The sequence below is a fragment of the Herpailurus yagouaroundi genome, unplaced genomic scaffold (genome assembly GCF_014898765.1).
Source record: "Herpailurus yagouaroundi ecotype Mexico unplaced genomic scaffold, PumYag 141, whole genome shotgun sequence".
In the NCBI taxonomy this organism is placed as follows: domain Eukaryota; kingdom Metazoa; phylum Chordata; class Mammalia; order Carnivora; family Felidae; genus Herpailurus; species Herpailurus yagouaroundi.
The window spans coordinates 21352028-21372905 of record NW_024412396.1 but is presented as its reverse complement, the minus strand read 5'-3'; the positions used below and the strand labels follow the sequence as shown (position 1 = coordinate 21372905).

Below are 20878 nucleotides of genomic sequence, written 5' to 3'. Positions count from 1 at the left end.
CAATATTCATTGCAACACAATCGAGGATGGGTGATAGGCTATGGCCCCATGGTCATAGATAGAGTCCTGGTCCATTAGAAAAACACAGACCCGCTATGCTGCTGCTGGACCACACTTACCCACTTGATATGTTCCAGGTGAAATTTCAATGTATAGTGGCTTTAGTAGATAGTTCATTTCTCCTGACCTTATCTTCCCACAGAGAGTGGAATAATTGCAGCTGGCCCCACTGAAGGAATGGTGTGGATCTCTAAAAGGAAGAAGAGACACTCAGGTTTGTTGATACCAATAACATTAGAAGATGACAGCATGGTGATACAATTGCAAAACTTGGTCCTACTCCACTTTGGAGGAGGCCACCATGAGCTGCAGACCCACCACAGCCCCATAATCACATGGAGTGGTCAAGAGGAAGGTACACAAATATAAAAATGAAGATGCTTGCTGCTGCTGGCCTTACTCTGTGACTTTTGTGCCTTCTGGGTCATGGGGCTTCTCCTCGTACCCAGAGAAGCAACACTAGAAAATTATTGGAATCACACAGCACTTAGCTGCAACTTCACCCCAAGATTGGGGGATGGCCAGTGTAGGAGCCCAGCCATAGAGGGGCTGCACCTGATATGACACCAAGCGTGGATACTACCTGGACAATTTTAAATGGAACCAATGGCACAAATGCTTAAAGACCACCAGTCCTGTTCAAATGGTCACTGACATCTGACCTCTAGGCACTGGCCATTATATTGCTCTATATGTAACCCTAATTGGCTGATAGGCTTATGTATTTCAGACTTATCTCAGCTAATAGAGAGCCAAATATTAGATTGTCAGGAAAATATAAATAACTTTTCTTTAAAACAGGACTGCACATGTGCTTCCAACCTTTACTATTTATGGATAGAAACCTATGTCATAGAGTAGAGCACTATCTAATCATTTGTGAGGTGAACACCTGAGGACCCCAAAATTACTTGCAATTTTACATACCAGAAAATGCTCTTAATGGTGCAAGGAAACCTTAATCAGGGCATCCCACATAGTAAATGCTCCATCATTTTTAGTTATTATCAATATCATAACTGTTAGACTCATCTACAGAATAGACTTAAGTCAGAGAAGTAAAGTAACTTGACCAAGTTACTTTACTGTGACCCTGTTAAACCCCTTGATCCCTCCCTGGGAGAGCTATCCCTCTCTGGGACGGCTTCCTCCACCTGTGATAATGCTGGAGATGACAGCAGGACATAGCAACATGGATAACACAGGACACAAAGATTTAGAGAGATGACAATACCCTGGCCCACAACATCATAAGACACATCCACATCCACATGCTGCCTCTACAGCTTTCTGCAGTAACAGAAGTGACATGGTGGTTGATGATTGCTGGACTAAATGCTTGTCTATCTAAATTCTCTGCTGATGACCCCTTTGATTGGCATTTCGCAGAGTTGACTATGTGTTTACCCCAGAACTCCCTTGTTAACAGTAGGTCTTTCGGCTTGAGTGTGGGGCTGTACCATGATTGCCAAACTGCTCTGGGCTATACCTTTGAGCTTTGGAAGGCCAAGGGATGTGTTGAGTCTCACAACATTATGCGGCCCCTTTGAACATTCCACTTAGCTGTTTGACTTCATCACATTCCAGTAGATTGGCCTACAATATGCATCCTACTCCAAGTTAGTAAATTTAATTTCTGGTGGGAGGATCCTTCCTTGGCAGTGGATGCTACCACTACCACAGCGTAACATCCTCCAGGATCACAACAATAAGATCACTTCCCTACACCACCCTTCCCTCTGGTCACTAATCATGATTCCACAATCCTCCCATTCAACCACTTAAATAGTCTTAATATTTTTATACAATGGGCAGATATCGAAGCTCATTTTGGGAGCCATAGTAATTACTGGGGATGTTAGCAAGTTCAACAAATGCCATTTCCTGAGTTAGTGGCCCACACAGCTTAATTTACTGACCTTGTCCCCATTTGCCCCAAAGAAGGCAATACATCCATTTCTGCAGTTTGTCTGGTCACTATGTATGGTGCTCAACTGCTTTTATGTGGACACTTTGCAATACAGTACGTGGCACCTGGAGGGAACCCCCACATGCCATTCATAATCTTCCATATCTGCCCAGGCACCAAGCCACATGGATGAATACAGCCTACACCTCATCCCAAGGAGCATAATCTCTATGGTCCTGGGCATCCAAGCCTAGCCATCTTGTGGTAACCCCAACTTATTTTGGCTTCCCTAATCACACTGTCCAGTGCTTTGGGGCTGTCACACATGTATAATTTACCACATGGATATGTTTGCTTCTGTGCCAGGCCCCAGAGAGTCCTGCCTGTTCATAGCAATATACTTTAGTTTTCCTGAGACTACCCATAAAAGCCACTGAACATAACCTCCAGCCCATCTCGCTTTCTGACCCCTCATGTCAAATGCATGCAGTATTCATCTTCATTATACTAGGAGTAGGTCTGCTAGTATCTCTTACAGGGACAACAAATCCACCAACAAATCATGAAAACAAACACCAACCTGTCAGCCATCCTGGCTGAACATATTGGGCTGTTACACCAAAACTTAGCCTTAATGCAACAACATGACCCTTTGCACAGACACTTTTGGATAACTGTTTAGCTTTATATTACTTATTGGCCTAGGAAGAAGGTGTATGTGCTGTAAAGTGTACCCCATGCCACATGCATATTAATGATAACGTAAAAATTAGGACATATTTACAAAAGATGTCCTAACAGGGGAAAGTATTCCATGATCTTACACAAATACCTACCATAACCTTATCTTTGTGTCTAGACCTCAGCAAGTGGAGAGATGGTTATAGACAGCATTTTATAGTCATTTTTTACTTTCCTCAAATGTTTCTTGTGCTGGGTGACCAAAACTCTGCCAGTGTCTTTTAATATATCCACCAGAGAGTGCCTATGATTTCCCATAAAGATTAATGACTAGGCTGAGTTGCTGCATTTTACCGTATAATAACCCTGTTCACACCCAGAGTCTGGACAGTTAGTTAAGGATGCTCCCTGTAAGTTCCTGCTTTACTTTTCCTGGGCACCTATTAAAATAATCACTTAAAGTCAAGCCTATGAAAAATTAGTGACCTCCAGAGAGGAGAGTTCAAGATGGCAATGAGGAAGACCCTGAACTTACCTCCTCCATGGATACACCAAATCTATACCTATTTACAGAGCCCTTCTTCCAGAAAAAGTAAAAGCTTACTGAACAGCTCCTGCACAACAAAAGATAGGGAACACATAAGGAACAGCAAGAGAGATGGAGACACAGTAATGAAAGGAATCCCCATCCCCAGTGCTTTGAGCTAAAGTGGGGAGGGATAGTACTAAGGGATTATGAGATTTGTCTGAAGCCATAGTTTAAAAGGACAACTGGAATATAAAAGAACCAGCCCTAAAACCGTGCCAAATGGTGGAACTCGCTCTGTGTTAAAGGGCTGGCAAGTGCCATGGTTTACGTTCCCCTTCAGCCATGCCCTAGGCACTGATAGAAGAACACAGCTGAGCCCTCAGTGCCTTGCCTGGGCCCCACAGCCTCTTCCTCCTTCAGCCCAGTGGTGGTCCCATCTGCCCCCTGTGGGCATTCCTCAGAGGTGTCTGTCCATCTGGGCCTGACATTTGGTCAGCAACTTCAGCACAAACAGGTGCCCTGCTAGCTGCCTTCCTGAGGGCAAGTTTAGGGGAAGGAAGGAAGAGCCAAGCCCCTGCCCAGGCTGCTAATCCACATTCCTCGTAGATGTAAAAATCCTCAACAAACTATTAGCAAACCAAATCCAACAAAACATTTAAAAAAATTCACTACAATCAAATGATTTACTCCAGGGATGTAAGGGTGGTTCAGTATTCACAAACCAATATCAGCGTAATGAACAAGAGGACATTAACAAGTCATTTTTACTTTACTCAAATGGACAAAAACAGAATAGACAAAAAGACATTAACAAGAAGAAGGACAAAACCATATGGGCATTTCAATAAATGCAGAAAAAGCATTTGACAAAATTCAACATCTGTTCATGATCAAAACTCTCAAAGTAGGTTTAGAAGGAGCACACCTCAACACAATAAAGGCTATATGTAAAAAAAAAAAAAAACCCACAGCAAACATCATACTCAATAATGAAACTCTGAGAGATTTCCCCTGATAAGGAACAAGACAAGGATATCCACTCTCACCACTTATATTCAACATAGTACTAAAAGTCTAAGCCACAGCAATCAGACAAATTGGTGAGAAAGTAAAACAGTCATTATTTGCAGACACCAAAAAAACTATTAGAATTAAGTGAAGTGGCAGGATACAAAAATCAATGTATAGAAATCTGTTGCAGTTCTATACACTAATAATAAAGTAGCAGAAAGAGAAATCCACTTACAATTGCCACATGAATTCTAAAATGTGTAAGGAACTGCAAAAGACCCTGAAGAACCACAGCAATCTTGAAAAAGAGCAAAGCTGGACGCATCACAATCCCAGATTTAAAAATATAACGCAAACCTCTAGCAATCAAAACAATATGGTACTGGCAGAAAAACAGACATGTAGGCCAATAGAACAGAATGGAGAGCCCTGAAATTAACCCATGCTTACATGGTCAATTAATCCACAACAAAGAAGGAATACAATGGGGAATATACAATGGGGAAAAGAAATACTCTGTAATAATTGGTGCTTAGAAAGCTAGACTACTTTCTGACACCATGCACAAAAACTTAAAGACCTAAATGTGACCTGAAGCCATAAAATTCCTAAAAGGAAACATAGGCAGTAATCTCTTAGACATTATATTTATGAATATAGTAATATATTTATGAATATTTCTCCTTAAGCAAGGAGGTAAAAAAGCAAAAATAAACTATTGGGAAACAAATTTGAACAGTGAAGAAAACCAACAAAATGAAGAGACAATCTATGGAATGGGAGAAGATATTTGCAAAGGATATATCCAATAAGAGGTTAATATCCAAAACATACAAGAACTTATACAATTCTACATGAAAAAAAAATAACTGATTTAAAAATGGGCAGAGGACCTGCATAGATACTTTTCTAAAAAAGACATACAGATGGCTAATAGACACATGAAAAGATGCTCAACATCACTCATCATCAGGGAAATGCAAATCAAAACCATAATCAGATATCACCTAACACCTCTCAGAATAGCTAATATAAAAATTATAAGAAATAACAAATGTTGGTGAGAATGTGAATAAAAAAAAAGAACCCTCATGCACTGTCAGCAGGAATGGAAATTGGTGTAGCCACTCGAAAATAGTATGGAGATTCCTCAAAAAATTAAAAAAGAAATAACATATGATTCAGTAATTCCACTGTTGTTATTTACCCAAAGAAAATGAAAATATTAATTTGAAAAGATATGCTGCTCCCATTTTAATAGCAGCATTATATACAATATCCAAGATAGGAAAGCAATTTAAGTGTCAACCCATAGATGAGTGGATAAAGAAGTGGTACGTACATGTATGTATACATATACACATATACAAACACAATAGGATATTAGCCATAAAAAGATGAAATCTTGCCATTTGTGACAACATGGATAAACCTAGAGAGTATTATGCTAAATGAAATAATGTCAGACAAATACCATATGATTTCACTTATATGTGGAATCTAAATAACATAACAAATCAACAAAAAGACCAAATAAAAGCAGAAATAAACCCATAAATACAAAGAATAAACTGGTGGTTGCCAGAGAGGAGTGGGGTGGGGGAAGTATAGGCTTCCAGTTATGGAATGAATAAATCACAGAGATGAAAGTTACAGCATTGGAGACATAGTCAATAGTATTGTAATATCATCACATGGTGATTGATGGTAGCTACACTTATGGTGAGCATGGCTTAACATACAGAGTTGTTGAATCACTGTTGTACATCTGAAACGAATGTAACATTGTGCATCAACTATACTTCAATAATAAAAATAAATTCACTTTGCCCTAACTACCTTACAAGTGATATGTGTGTGCCACCTCATGCTATAGCTCCCGTTTTCTCCAGGCCTGGGATGGAGGATTGCCCTTCCCCCAGTTAATTTGTGCCCTTTCAATTCTGGGATCTGTGAGTAATAAGTCTTGTGACTCTACTTCCTTTGTGTGAACATATTGAAACTGTATCTTCAATCCAAAAGACCCTGTGGGTTTCACTTCCACAAAGTGGGAGCTTGGATGCTGAGGGGGGCTACCTGCTGCATCCTTGTGGGTCGCTTGTATCTACTCATGATCTGCATATTCTTTTTTTAAAAATTTTTTTTTCAACGTTTATTTATTTTTGAGACAGAGAGAGACAGAGCATGAACGGGGGAGGGGCAGAGAGAGAGGGAGACACAGAATTGGAAACAGGCTCCAGGCTCTGAGCCATCAGCCCAGAGCCTGACGCGGGGCTCGAACTCACGGACCATGAGATCGTGACCTGGCTGAAGTCAGATGCTTAACCGACTGCGCCACCCAGGCGCCCCTGCATATTCTTAATTTAATATACCAGCTTCAACTTCTCAACATAGGTCGCCAGGGGTTGGAGGGGGTAGGAAAAATAGAGCACAGAGAATGTTTAGAACATAAAAACTCATCTGTATAATACTGCAATGGTGGATACATATTTGCACAAATCCAATGAATGTACAACTCCAATAATGAGCCCTAATGTAAACTAGGGACTTGATGAGATAATGACAGGTCAGTGTAGATTCATCAGTTATAACAAATGTAACAGTGTGGCATGAGATGTCAGTATTGAGAAAAAGTAAGCATGTGCAGGCACAACGTATTTATGCAAACTCACTGTAATTTCCACTAAATGTTTCTGTGATCCTAAAACTGCTCTAAAAATAGATTTTGATCACTTAAAAAATTAAGGGATAGAAAAATACATACTATGCTAACACCAATAAGGAGAAAGAGTAGTTATATCAATTATAGAAAAAACCAACTTCAGAATAAAAAAAATATATTAGCAATAAAGAGAGGCGTTCTAAATGATAATTCTCCCCAAATCATAACAACCCTTAATGTGTTTATACCTCACCACAAAGTATCAAAATTTGTGAGGCAAAAGCTGATAAAACTGCAAGGAGAAATAGAGGTTAACACTATTACAGTTGAGATATCCACATCTCTCTTTTAGTAAGTGATAGATAAGCACTCAGAAAAATCAGTAAGGAACGAATTGACCTAATCTAAACAGCAGTCTTAACTAACTTGATCTGATTGATATTTATAGAACACTCCATCCAACAACAGAATACACATTCTTCTCAAGCTCCTGTGGAACATTCATCAAGATACAATGTAGTGGGCCAGAAAACGCATCCTAACATATTTAACAAAACAGAAATCATATAATGTATGTTGAAGACCACATGGAATTAAACTAGAAATCAGTAAGAAATAAGAAATCAAGCTAAAAATCCCCAAATGTTTAAAAATTTAACAGCACAATTCTAAATAACACATAGGTTAAAGTCTCAAGAGAAATTAAAAAGTATTTTAATCTACATGAAAATGAAAATATAACTTACCTATATATGTGGAATGCAGTGAAATTGCTGCTGAGAAAGTTATAGTGTTAAACACATATTTAAGGAAAGGAGAAACATCTAAAATCAATAATCTCAGTTTTCCCCTAAAGAAAAGAGACAAATAGGGTGGCTCAGTGGTTAAGCGTCCTACTTTTGATTTCAGCTCAGGTCATGAACTCGAGATCTATCATGGGATAGACCCATGCGTTGGGCTCTGCACTAAAAGAGTGGAGCCCTCTTGGGATTCTCTATCTCCCTCTCTCTTTCTCTCTCTGCTCCTCCCCTGCTAGCACTCTCTCTCAAAATAAGTAAATAAACATTTTTTAAAAATAGGAAAAAAAAACCAAAAATACAGTAAGCCTAATTATAAGAAAGTAAGCCATATTACAAGAAAGGGAAACTACAGGCCAATATTTCTCAAGAATATAGATGTAAAAAAAACCTCAACAAAATATTAGCAGGTCAAATCCAAGAATGTATAAAAATTTATACATCATGATTAGCTGATATTTATTCCAGGTTTACAAGACTGTTTCCAAATTTGAAAATCAAGCCACACAATACATCAGACTAAAGAAAAAAAATATATGCTCGTATCGATAGATGCAGAAAAAGCATTTGACAAAATCCAACACCCATTCATAATAAAAACTGTGAACAAGCTAGGAATCGAGGGTAACTTCCTAAACTTGATAAGTAACATTAAAAAAAAACACTATAGCTAAGGTTACATTTAATTGTAAGAAATGACACTTTTTCTTTAAGATTGGCATTAAAGCAAGGCTATCCTTTCCCAACACCCCTATTCAAAATTGCACTGGAAGTCCTAGTTAGTGAATGAGACAAGAAGTAATTGGAATTTATGGATTTGAAAGTTTGACATAAAGCTACCACAGATGACATGATTATCCATGAAGAAAATACCAAAGAATCAGTAAAGAAAACTTCCTGGAACTATTAAGGGCATTTCACAAGGCTGCAAGATACAAGGATAACAACAAAGTCAATTGTCCTATATCCCAACAATTAACAATATGAGCCACCAAATAAAGCAGTATGGATTATAACCAGAAGTATAAAATTAATATCAATGAGTCCGTATTGAAACATTTTTGTAAAATAGATACTTGGAAGAAAAGAGATAAATTTCTTATGTGGAATAATTTTTAATAATTTATGCAGATATCCTGCCCTCAAGGAGGTGGAGTTTAACCCCGTAAACCTTAAGTGTACATTCTACATACTGACTTCATTTTTTTTTAATTTTTTCTTTTTTTTAATTTTTTATTATATGAAATTTATTGTCAAAATGGTTTCCATACAACACCCAGTGCTCATCCCAAACAGTGCCCTCCTCAATACCTATCACCCACCTCCCCTCCCTCCCACCCCCCATCAACGTCAGTTTGTTCTCAGTTTTTAAGAGTCTCTTATGCTTTGGCTCTCTCCCACTCTAACCTCTTTTTTTTTTTCCTTCCCTTCCCCCATGGGTTTCTGTTAAGTTTCTCAGGATCCACATAAGAGTGAAACCATATGGTATCTGTCTTTCTCTGTATGGCTTATTTCATTTAGCATTACACTCTCCAGTTCCATCCACGTTGCTACAAAGGGCCATATTTCATTCTTTCTCATTGCCACATCATACTGACTTCATTTTAAACAGTATGGTATGAAAAAGGAGAAAAAATAAACTTGAGGTGTGGAAACCTGGAAAATAGTGCTTTAGTCAAAGATCAAAGTAAACATCTACAGTATTAAGTCACAGTGATCATATGCACTCATGATATGCTGTGATGAAATGGCACTTTTTCTCTGTGGTCTCCTTTCCCAAAACCTATAACCCTTCTAATTATGGAAAAAAAAAAAAAAGAATCAGACAAATTTCAGAGAAAACCTAAAATTAAATAAATAAATAAATAATCTTCTTCATGTTTATTGTAAAAACTCTAGTACGTCTACATGCCAAAAGTGCAAACCAATGTTATGGTTCCTGTATTAATTTCGTAAATATTCCCTGTATTATTGGAAGCTTAACTGTTTAAAAAGTCCCATACGAATCTAATTTGGCAGTGTTGAGGGGCTCTATATGTTTAGAATTAGAAAGCTTTAACATAGTACCACAGTTATGGCTGTATTTTTGATTACCTAAAGTACCTACACTGTAAAACTACTGTATATAATACACTTCTGGTTACTTTCTAAAGCAGTAAAATATTTTGGAATATAATTTATGTTAATAGAATTTTGAAGCCCTTCACTTGTGTTTGCTTAAAATCAATGAGTTGTTACTGTCTGGGTGATAATTTGGACATATTCTTGTATATAGATTATTTCTAATAGATGAAACAATTTATTACTGTATTACACTATTTTTTATTCTCTTTACTGTTCAAAATAACGTGATTTTTTTATACTAGTACCATTTATTTCCTTTTATGTCAACATTTTCCCCAAAATGATTTAGCACCATTTAAGCATTTATACTTCAGGTTAAGTTGCTCAGTTTAGTTATATGCTTTAAGGAAAAATATTTTTTAAATAATATTTTATAAAATGCATTTTCCTTTGTTCCATAAATTATTTAAACCTTGTTCTAACATTTCTAGAAACTGAACGTTATTTAGATGTGTAAACTTTAAACTTCGTTTGAATGTGTATTCACAGCATATTTGTATCACTTCTCAAGTGATATTTTATAACACATTTTGTTTTTCTGTGAAGTCATTAGAGATAACATTTATCCTACCTATATTATATTTAATGCTATGATTATGTGTATTTTGACCAGAAATATGTTTTTGCTCAGGAATAACGATTAGTTTAAAAAATAAAAACACTTTAACTGACTTAGATATCCATCAAAATTTATTTCAGTGATGAATACTACTCTCACATTTTCTTAAGTCTTTCATCCTTATACTTCAGATGAGTTGTCAAGTCTTTATAGGGGTTACCATTCATGCCGTCAACATGTGAACTCATAGAAGTAGGGTCTTAATTGCTAATTCTTCCCTGAATTGTTTAGGTTTGAATCCAGCTTTAAGTACCCCATTGTAAGTCATTTCCTAAGAGCCCACATTGACACACCATGCTCAACAGAAAAATGAGATCTTTAGGGCTTAATATTACTGTTTGAAACATACTAGTTTAAATTCCATTTAAAGAATAAAATAAGGATTAAAGATCATTGCTCTATCCATATGAAACTTGTTAAGTCAAAGGTTTCATCCTCTTGAGCTCTAATCAAAATATTTAGTGGTGTCCAGGAAATTAATTTTCATCCTTCCTGAAAATATTTTCATGCTCAAAGCTTAAAATCAATTGAATGATGCCAGTAAGTCATTTTGAAAACTCTGCTTAGAGAGACTCAATATGTTTCATTTTTAAAACAGCAGAGATTTTTAAGCATAGTTAATAAATACAGATACAATTCTGTCTCAAAGATACCTTAAACTCAATTATTCTTTTGTAGGCACAATAATGCTTCCTAACCTCCAGTTTGTCCACAACCTAATTTCTGGGAGCTGTGACTATGTTACCTTACACTGTGAAAGAACCTTGCAGATGTGATTATGTTGATGACATTGATATGGGGAGATTACTCTGGATTCATCCAGATGGGTCCAATGTAATCGCATGAATACTTAAAAGCTGAGAAGCTTTTCTGACTATGGTATGATTATGGAGAAATGGACAGAGAGATGCAATGTTGCTAGCTTTGAAGATAGAGGAAGGGGATCACCATGGAATATAAGGTGTCGCTTAAAAATTGTAAAGTTCATGGAAATGGATTCTGCGCTAGAGCCTCCAGAAAGGAACATGGCCCTGTCAGTACCTTGACTTTAGCCTACTATGACTTGTGCTGAACTTTTAACCCACAAGACTTTCAAAAATAAATTTGCATTGTGTTAGGACAGGCAGTTTATATAATGTTTTAAATCACTAGTAGTAAAGTACCACACAGCCCAAAATAGGATTTATGTCTCTACATCAAACTGCATCCTTTCATACCGTTCTTTTCCTTACCAAGGGTATCTCTATATCTTTGATATTTATTTCCTCCACTATCTTGTAAACTTCATGAGGGCATGACCAATTTGATCAACAGTTTTCCCTAGATGACCTTGTGTAAGTCACACAGTATTGCATAGACCTCATTTGCCTTATCGATATATCTTACCTGTGTGAAATCATGAGCCTGAAAATAAAAGTTTCTTTAAAGCCTAAGCTATTTGTTTACCTATTAGGGAAATTTACTGAGGTAAGAATGTATATTTCTGTATTTCTCCCTATTCCCTACTCCTTATTTCCAAGCATATACCCATTACTTCTGCATTTATGTTAGGCATTTTTGGCAGAGCAGAAAGCAGTAGTTGCCTGGAGTTTTTCTTCCTGATTTTTGTAGAAATCTAAACTTACCAAGGGGGGTGTTCTGGAATATATTCTTGTACTTCCAAGGGCAAAAGGATAGGGAAAGAAGAAAATTTCCAGAGATAGCAGATAAATAAAAAATTGAGAAGGGGGATAGAGGTGATGGGAGAGAGAGACTAATGTCCACATACTGTGGCACATATTTGGGGGTGCATAACACTTGGGAGGAAACAGAGGGATGACTGTGTGATGTGTCTTCAGAGGCTGAATTGTGGGCACTGAAGTCCAGAAGTCGGCCTGGAAACGACAGAGCTTATAGCCTAGATGGTTTTACAGACTGTACAATGGACATCTCAGTAGGAGCCAAGGTGGACTACTATCCAGCACAGATTCCTCCTTGTTACCATGGCTCTATGTCAACTACTACAACTTTAGGAGAATCTGGGTTAACAGATTGAATATCTCACCCATCTGGCAGAACAAGGATGCAGAATTAGAATTAAACTGATATCAAGAAAATAACAATATATCTAAGACACCTGAGCAGCTGTATTAAAAAATCTATATTAAATGGAGGATTGCTACATACTGGCTATGAAGTATTTCAGCACTCAACTTGCATATCTATAAGTGATAACTCTGATGAAATATATTGTAATGACCTCATTTTCCTCTAAAAAGATGACTAAAATATATCTAAGGAGCCGATCAACTAAACTAGACTATAGAAGGTCACCTGGGTGGCACAGTAGACTGAGTGTTGGACTCTTAATTTCAGCTCAGGTCATGATTCCAGGGTCGTGAGATCGAGCCCTGCATCAGGCTCTGCGCTGAGTGTGGAGACTGCTTAAGATTCTCAGTCTCTCTCTCTCTCTCTAGCTTTCTCTCTCTCTCTCTCTCTCTCTCTCTCTGTCTCTCTCTCATTTTCTCTTACCCTCTGCTTCTCTCCCTTGCTGGTGCTCTCTCTTTAAAATAACTAACTAACTAACTAAATAACATAGACTATAGGAAACTACTACATATAGTAAAGAGTTAAGGAATGAGATTTTGAATAAACAGGATGCTAGAGTCAGGTAAACTTGTAAATGTAGGTAATAATTGTGAATGAAATAAAACACTTATTGGAGAGAATAAAGAAATAGCAACTGTAGTATCTGTATCCCATTCACTTTGAGGGCAGGAACTAGGATCTGGGTTAGCTGGATTGTGTTAAATACTTTGAAGAAAATGTTATTAATAATGCATAAATCAGGTTCTTAGGGAGATGGATAAAATAAAGGAGACACATAAGGTAGGACTTTCATAGAGAAGTATTGCTACTCTCTAAACATTTCAGAAAAAAAGTACTGAATTTAGTAAATAAAAATTTTTGTGATAGTATATATATATTATTTTTTAAAAACTGAAGCAATATTTAGAAATATTTAATTTTAAAGGAAAAAAATTAAAAGCTCTCTGTGGTAGCACACCAGCAAAGATATTAGCCTGTAATTATTTCTCCTTCCAAATTGATTTTTATGTATTCATGCTTCATAGCTTCCGTTGTTGCCTGAGATATCCAATTCTAGTTGATTACCCACTATCAAAAAGTGTTTTCCAATAATTCCCATATAATCTAAACTTTCATTAACTTCAAATATAGTTTTTGTTCTTGAATGTTGCCCTTTAAAAAATTGTCCAATTCATCTCCTTCATAACTTTGAGAAGCATATTCTTCTGATTCTCCCTATCCACTGCCACTTCTGAATGAAAAGCCCTAAAGAGTTTCCAGGAGCATAACACTTGGCTATTTATTCAGTGATGGCAGGTGTTTCTTGTGATGATCTGGGTTCATATCCTTATGATTCACTCCAAATATGAGCATTTCCAGGGAACTTACGGGAAGCATTCAAACTAGGGTCTGTTCTAAGGAGTGTCCTTGTAATATATTAAATAAAAAAAAGTAGAAGGTCGGTGGTGTAGTTTTAGTTCAATGACCACAGCCTAACTTAGCAGGAGGCAGGATTATGATTACTGAACTCAAATCATTCTCCTACCAGTTACCAAGAAACCCATGACTGAGTACCAGAGCAAATAAACAACGTTTGTCATTTTATTACAACTGTCACCAAAAAGCTTTGAGAAGGCTATCACAATCATTGGTAGCCACAGTTAAGTGATATAATACAGGAATAAATTGACATGTCACATAAAAAAATCCCTGTAGGGAAACTCAATAAAGTAATTTTCTGGGGCACTTGCCTTCTGGCTGGGAAGACATTATTATACTCAATTGTAAAATGGGGATACGTAATGAATTATGCTTCTAAATATTTATTTTAATTTGTTTAGTGTATACCAAGTGAATGATGTTAGGCAGTATATAGATGACAGAACAGGTATAGATTACTGGTAATATCATGGAACTCTCTCTGAGAATGAAAATATGTTCACAGCAGAGGGGGCAACACTGAGTAAAATGGTACATAGAATATTTCTGCTAATTAGGAGCTAATACCTAATTCTAGGTATTTCTGCCAACGTAAACCTTTCCTAAAATTTTCTTCACCATTAATTTCTTGCTAAATCTCCTTATTTACTAGTCTTTAATTAAACTATGCCATTTTTTTAATTATCTAGATTTCTTAAGCAGGCAATTGCTATAATACACATTTGTAGACTGGTGCTCATATTCAGCTCTGCCACAGTGGACAAACAAATGTTGAAAATAGGTACCTGTTCTTTCCACCGACCCTCACGTGTCTCTCACCAGCAGTCACAGTTCCCCAGATGCACTGCATCTTTTCACATGCATCCTGCAACCCTTTGGGACTCTACATCCGAATGCTCTGGCATTACACGTCATCTAAAGAATATATAGAAACAGCTATATATTCTTTAAATGACGTGTAATGCCAGAGCACTCGGATGTAGAGTCCCAAAGGGTTGCAGGATGCATGTGAAAAGAGCCAAAGCATAAGAGACTGTTGAGAACTGAGAACAAACTAAGTGTTGATGGGGGGTGGGAGGGAGGAGAGGGTGGGTGATGGGTATTGAGGAGGGCACCTTTTGGGATGAGCACTGGGTGTTGTATGGAAACCAATTTGACAATAAATTTCATATATAAATAAAAAAATAAAGAATATATAGCTGTTTCAAATAAACTTCAGTAGGGGCATAACTCTAAATGCTTGCTTTAGTGAAATCCACTGGATGAAAAATAAAAGTGAATGGACATAAAAAGGTAATTCCTGGATTGTGTACTAAACATTTCTATGTATTCAGATAAATCTGCTCCTTTAAATTTTTTGCTCCAGAATCTTTCACCAAGAATTATAATTCTCAAAATAGTCTGACTTCCTGTACTCCCACTTTAAGCACTAGGCTGTATAATAACAAGTAAATTATGACTCTTCTGTGTAATCATGCCTAATTTTTGCATGAAGCATTTTATTTTGAAAAGCCATTTCCTTTAAGACAGAACTCAGAAAATGCACACTTAATACTACATCCAGTTTGACAACAACAACAAAAAATCAAAGACCTTTTTCATATATTGGAAATCCCTTTAAAATTGTAAGCATGATATAAATGTCCATGTGCATATTTGTATATATATTTCTTATCAACATTCTCTTCCATGTGCTAATAGCTTTGCAAAATCTTGTATATTTTCCCTCTCCTCAAATCTCCAACAGCCTCCACTCCTCACCTTCTAGTGATTAATTTCATTTTAATGTCACTGAAACTTCAACATTTTGTCACAATCAAATGTACCAATGTTCTGTCTATAGTTGTTTCATTCCTGTCCCGTTTCCACTCACCAGAATTCTTGGCACAGGTCTTCCTTAAAGATCTTCCTTTTCCACTCACATGCAGTGATCAGACCTCCAAAACTCAGTACACAATGACAATAGATACTGATATATTTTTAATGGGTGAATTCTTTAGATGTAAGTAACGGTAGTTCAGGTAGTGCAGTACTAAGTCAGTGCAGTCTCTTTGATATTATTTTCTTGAGCCAAAAGTAAAGAAAAATGAAGCCAGTGCATCGTTCTGGAAATGTCTCTAGTGTTTCTTAAAAACCTTTTCCTAACGTGACCAGAATTAAATACATAAACACACACACACACACACACACACACACACACACCTCTCTCAAAATGCATACTTTCTTTTTTAAAAAAAATTTTTTTGCATTTATTTATTTTTGAGAGACAGAGAGAGACAGTGTGAACAGGAGAGGGGCAGAGAGAGAGGGAGACACAGAATCAGAAGCAGGCTCCAGGCTCTGAGCTGCCAGCACAGAGCCCGATGTGATGAGGGGCTTGAACTCATGAACCATGAGATCATGACCTGAGCCAAAGTCAGATGCTTAACCGACTGAGCCACCCAGGCGCCCCTCAAAATGCATACTTTCTGTAAACAGAAACAAACCAGCAAAGAAAACACACACATACACCCCCCCTCCACACACACACACACACACACACACACACACACACACCAAGCTTTTGGGGTCAATCTGCCAGTCTAAACTAAAATCATCATTTGGAAAAAAAAAGGTTAAAATATATTTACACTAAAAAATTGTAATATACATTTCATTACTGGAAACAGAACATGCCCCTCTTTCTTCGGAGTTATCTAAAATATGATAGATGGACTTGACTTACATTTAAATATATTCACAAAAGTATTTTTTTTTTTCAACGTTTATTTATTTGGAACAGAGAGAGTCAGAGCATGAACGGGGGAGGGGCAGAGAGAGAGAGAGAGACACAGAATCGGAAACAGGCTCCAGGCTCCGAGCCATCAGCCCAGAGCCTGACGCGGGGCTCGAACTCACAGACCGCGAGATCGTGACCTGGCTGAAGTCGGACGCTTAACCGACTGCGCCACCCAGGCACCCCTCACAAAAGTATTTTTAATGGAATAGTGGTATAACTCCCCAAAGGCAAATCCATCTTTCCCTCTAAAATATATGCCACACTTCATGATGAAGATGATAATGAAGATCATGCTACAAGGACAGCTGATCTTCTCTAAAATGGTTAACTTTATTACCTCCAAATACTTAAGTATAGCTATTGAGTAATCTTATGAAGTTACACAGTGTACCATGATATTCAATAAATAACTATAAGTAGATTTATAAATTAACAGTATGATAAACAAAATATAGAACAATTAGATAAACAATCATAGATTAAATATACATAAAAGCTCTGTGAAATTTCTCCCAGACCTGTATCCTTATTTCACCCCTTTCTGTATTATCATTTCCTCAGTATTTGCTTTGATTTCTAAATATTTTATTCACAAATAGTCTTTGGTTAAATTAAAAACATCACAAAAGGAAACTTTCTCTAGATAATAAATTATGTCCCTAATTATAAGGAAAATATAGATGTCACTACAATTAGACAATTTCATCCAACAGTTCATGTTGAACAATTTCTGTAAGCCCATAAGCCACATAACTTTTATAATATTACTTGATATCTAAGCTTCTGAACTAAATTAATACTCAAACTGAAAACTCATTCTTTTCACAATAAGAATTCACCTGTGCAAGGTTAACCAGGGGCTGGGATAATATTTATTACCTGTAGTTTCAAAATCATATTACTTTATAGATATCACTCAACTATTTTATATAATTCCTAGCCACTTTTGGAAAAAGTAATTTTTTTGTTTCATGAATGTAATAAAACATTATTTGTAATCACGTATATTTTTAAAGTTCCATTGCAGTTGAGAGGCTAATGCAGAACTATTTTTCATGAATAAAATACTGAGTAGCAGATATTATTATTTTTTTCCAGAAACCATTATCCCCCTAACAGTTGCAGTCACAAATGAGTTTGAGGTTTTCCCTCTCCCTCTTTTTTCTATTCAGAGTAGGGAAGCCAAATGAAATTTTAAGGGTAAATTATAGATAGTTTAACAAGCCCATTTTTGTAGCCTATTCTTGTTGCTAGTGATTGGTTTAGTATGGGCATGTGATACCATCCTCGCCAATGAGATAAATAAAAACATCTGTTGAGAGATTGTTTGAAATTGTTCCTTTAGTCTTACAAGGTTCAAAAGAGGTAATTCCTCTTTGTCTGATGGACATTGTCATATCTGTATTTTATGTGTATAACTGTATCTGTGATCTTGTGGTTATAGGAGCTGCAACCTAAGGACAAATGTAACCTGTTGAAGGTGGTAGGATGGAAAGAAGGTGATAATTTGGGACCATGATGATGTGATTGTGTTGTTAAATTAATCAATTCTGGAGCATATTTTTTCTTGAATCTTATTATATGAAAATGAATACTTCCTTATTATTTGAGCCTGTGGAGTTGGAGTTTTCTTGTTTTTGCAGTCAAAACATTAGAATAGGTATATTAATGTCTTCATTCCAAATTTCACATTTTATTTTCAATCCCTATATACACTGCTCCTCTGAGTTTTAAAAATATGGCATAATAAATTCTATATATGAATATATAACCAATAAAAGCAACTACTTCCAATTTATATTCAAAGATTCAGATTCACCATACCAGAATATAAATTAAAACTATTTACATATATGTATATAGAGGCATCTGGGTGGCTCAGTTGGCTAAGCTCCTGGCTCTTGATTTCACCTCAGGTCATGATCTGACATTCCTAAGTTCAAGCCCCACATCGGGCTCTGTGATGTCAGCACAGAGCCTTCTTGGAATTCTCTCTCTCCCTCTCTCTCTGCCCCTCCCCTGCTATTGTGTGCATGATCTTTCTCACAAAATAAATAAGTAAACAAAAAATATAATAACATTACATATAATAATCATATGCAGGTATGTGTAATAATTTAGGAATAATTTTTAAAATACTATGAGGAATAATGCAAATTTAGTCAATGATACTATAAACTACAAAAATATATTTGAATTTCTTCCAAATATCTTGCACAGAGTATATACAGTTAACCAAAAAAAGCAAAAGCAACTTGTTTATCAAAGAAATGTGTATTTTGTTTCTGTCTTTGAGAGGTCTCACATTTGTAAGGATGTGAGAGGATCAGTTGCAGCCAATTCATGATATTTAGTATAAATATTTAGTAATTTTCAATAAATAGTACCAATTTATTCCTAAGACATTATATATAGTCTTACATATATATATATATATATATATATATATATATATATGGTAGTGTTTAATATATATATATATATAGTCTTACATATACATATATATATATGGTAGTGGTTAAATGATCTATGTTAAATGCAGCTCTGCAATTCACTCATTGACTTTGGACTGAAGGCTCATTACTTAAATCTTCTAAGGTTCATATTTCTTATTTCTGAGATTGATAGAACAATATTCCTATATCTTAATTGGCTTTTATGATATCTAAATGATAATTAACATTTAGTACACAAAGGATATATAATATGCAATAAATATAAGTTATTTTGGGGTCCATAACGGCTCTTCAGTTATAAATTTGGTCTTTTGTCATTTTTTTCATGTGATCATCATAATAAAAATAAAAATACTTCCTACAGACTTTTAATTTCTGATTTCTTTTTCATATGTAAACCCATGTCATGAATTTAGTTTGTGTGTCTAGTAAACTATTTTGCTTCCGTATAAAATGGGTTCTAGTACAGAGAAAATCTTCTATACCCACAAAATGTTATCATTCACATTTAAATGCCAAGGATTCATAAAATGTTCTGTGAAAGATATAATTTAGATGTTTTGAAATTTTAAGTGTTGAACAGTGCAAATACAAACACTTTTAAATTGTGTTGTTAGACACCAGATGAGAATTTGACCTTCAGTCAATTTTCTGTTACTTTTCTCTTGGAAACATAGAAGTAGAGCATTTCTTATGGTAAAACTGACCACTATTAGGAACATTGCATCTGGAATAAAAGAATTATAAATACCTGGTAGGAAGCCATAGTTTTGAACAATCCTGATTGCAGTGACTCTTGCAACTGGCCTGTCCACTGAAACCTGAAAAAAACAGCAGTGGAATTGTTACAAGAGATATTAACTCCTGTAAGGAATGAGTATTAACCCAGGGTGACTTCTGTACCTCCCCAGTGTCAGTTTCCTTTCATTCCCTCATCTATGACCAGATGACCTATTATCTGAAGAACCAAAGCAAATAGCTTGTGTTTTCTGTGAATCTCCTGTCAAACATGCCTATGACATCCTGTGAGTCTATATGTTTAGTGAACCCTAAGAAAACTCCCACGGGCATTTCAGTGTGATATGACAGATATGTTCCTTTAAAAAATTCACAACTGGTTATTTCTTTACCAGAAATCTTAAAAACATCTCCAACACGAAAAGAGAATTTCCAATGATGTAAATGCTATTAGATATATCATATTAGATACTATATATTCCTAAATTATCTTGGTAGGAACTGAAGAAAGACAAACAGAACAAAGAGGGAGACTTTTACTTCCAGTTAAGTGATATAATGTTATAAGAGATTGCTTCCCCTTATAAAAACAAAGAAACAAAAAAAAAAGTGAAAATAAACCAAATAGATTACCTAATTACAGTAACTTTTTAAACCTATCAGAAGGCTGATGATGAAATTAATTAGAAAAATACAAATGAATTTTATTCAAAATATTAAGGCCAACTTTTGGAGAGAAGGGTCTTATGGCTGTTTTCACTGGTAAAGTGGTGGGAGAAGAAGGAATCCTGTGCAACTAGAGCTACAGAGCAGGTCTGCAACCACCTCCAAGTCTTTCCCATTAATCGCCAATGAATATATAAGTTATATGCTGAAAGCTAGGCCAGGGTATGGAAGCTGAGAGACCAGCACATGGGGCACATGGGACTTTTCTAAGTATACAAACTGTATCCTCAAATACTGGGGACGGGTGAGCAAGACAAAGAGAGATCAAGCAAGGGCAGGT

General features: G+C 36.1%; 2 long non-coding RNA genes across 2 annotated transcripts in view; one reads left to right on the top strand and one right to left on the bottom strand.

Moving 5' to 3' along the window:
* LOC121031700 (uncharacterized) overlaps positions 1-20878 on the top strand; it is a 40109-nt gene that overhangs the window by 10202 nt on the left and 9029 nt on the right. The window contains exon 2 of the long non-coding RNA XR_005790856.1: positions 203-274. This is a non-coding gene — a long non-coding RNA (uncharacterized LOC121031700). The remainder of the gene's footprint in view (positions 1-202; positions 275-20878) is intronic.
* Positions 125-19958, bottom strand: LOC121031701 (uncharacterized). The gene is made up of 3 exons (XR_005790857.1): positions 19886-19958; positions 7599-7625; positions 125-250 (listed from the first exon to the last, which is right to left on the bottom strand). It is a non-coding gene; the product is annotated as an uncharacterized LOC121031701 (long non-coding RNA).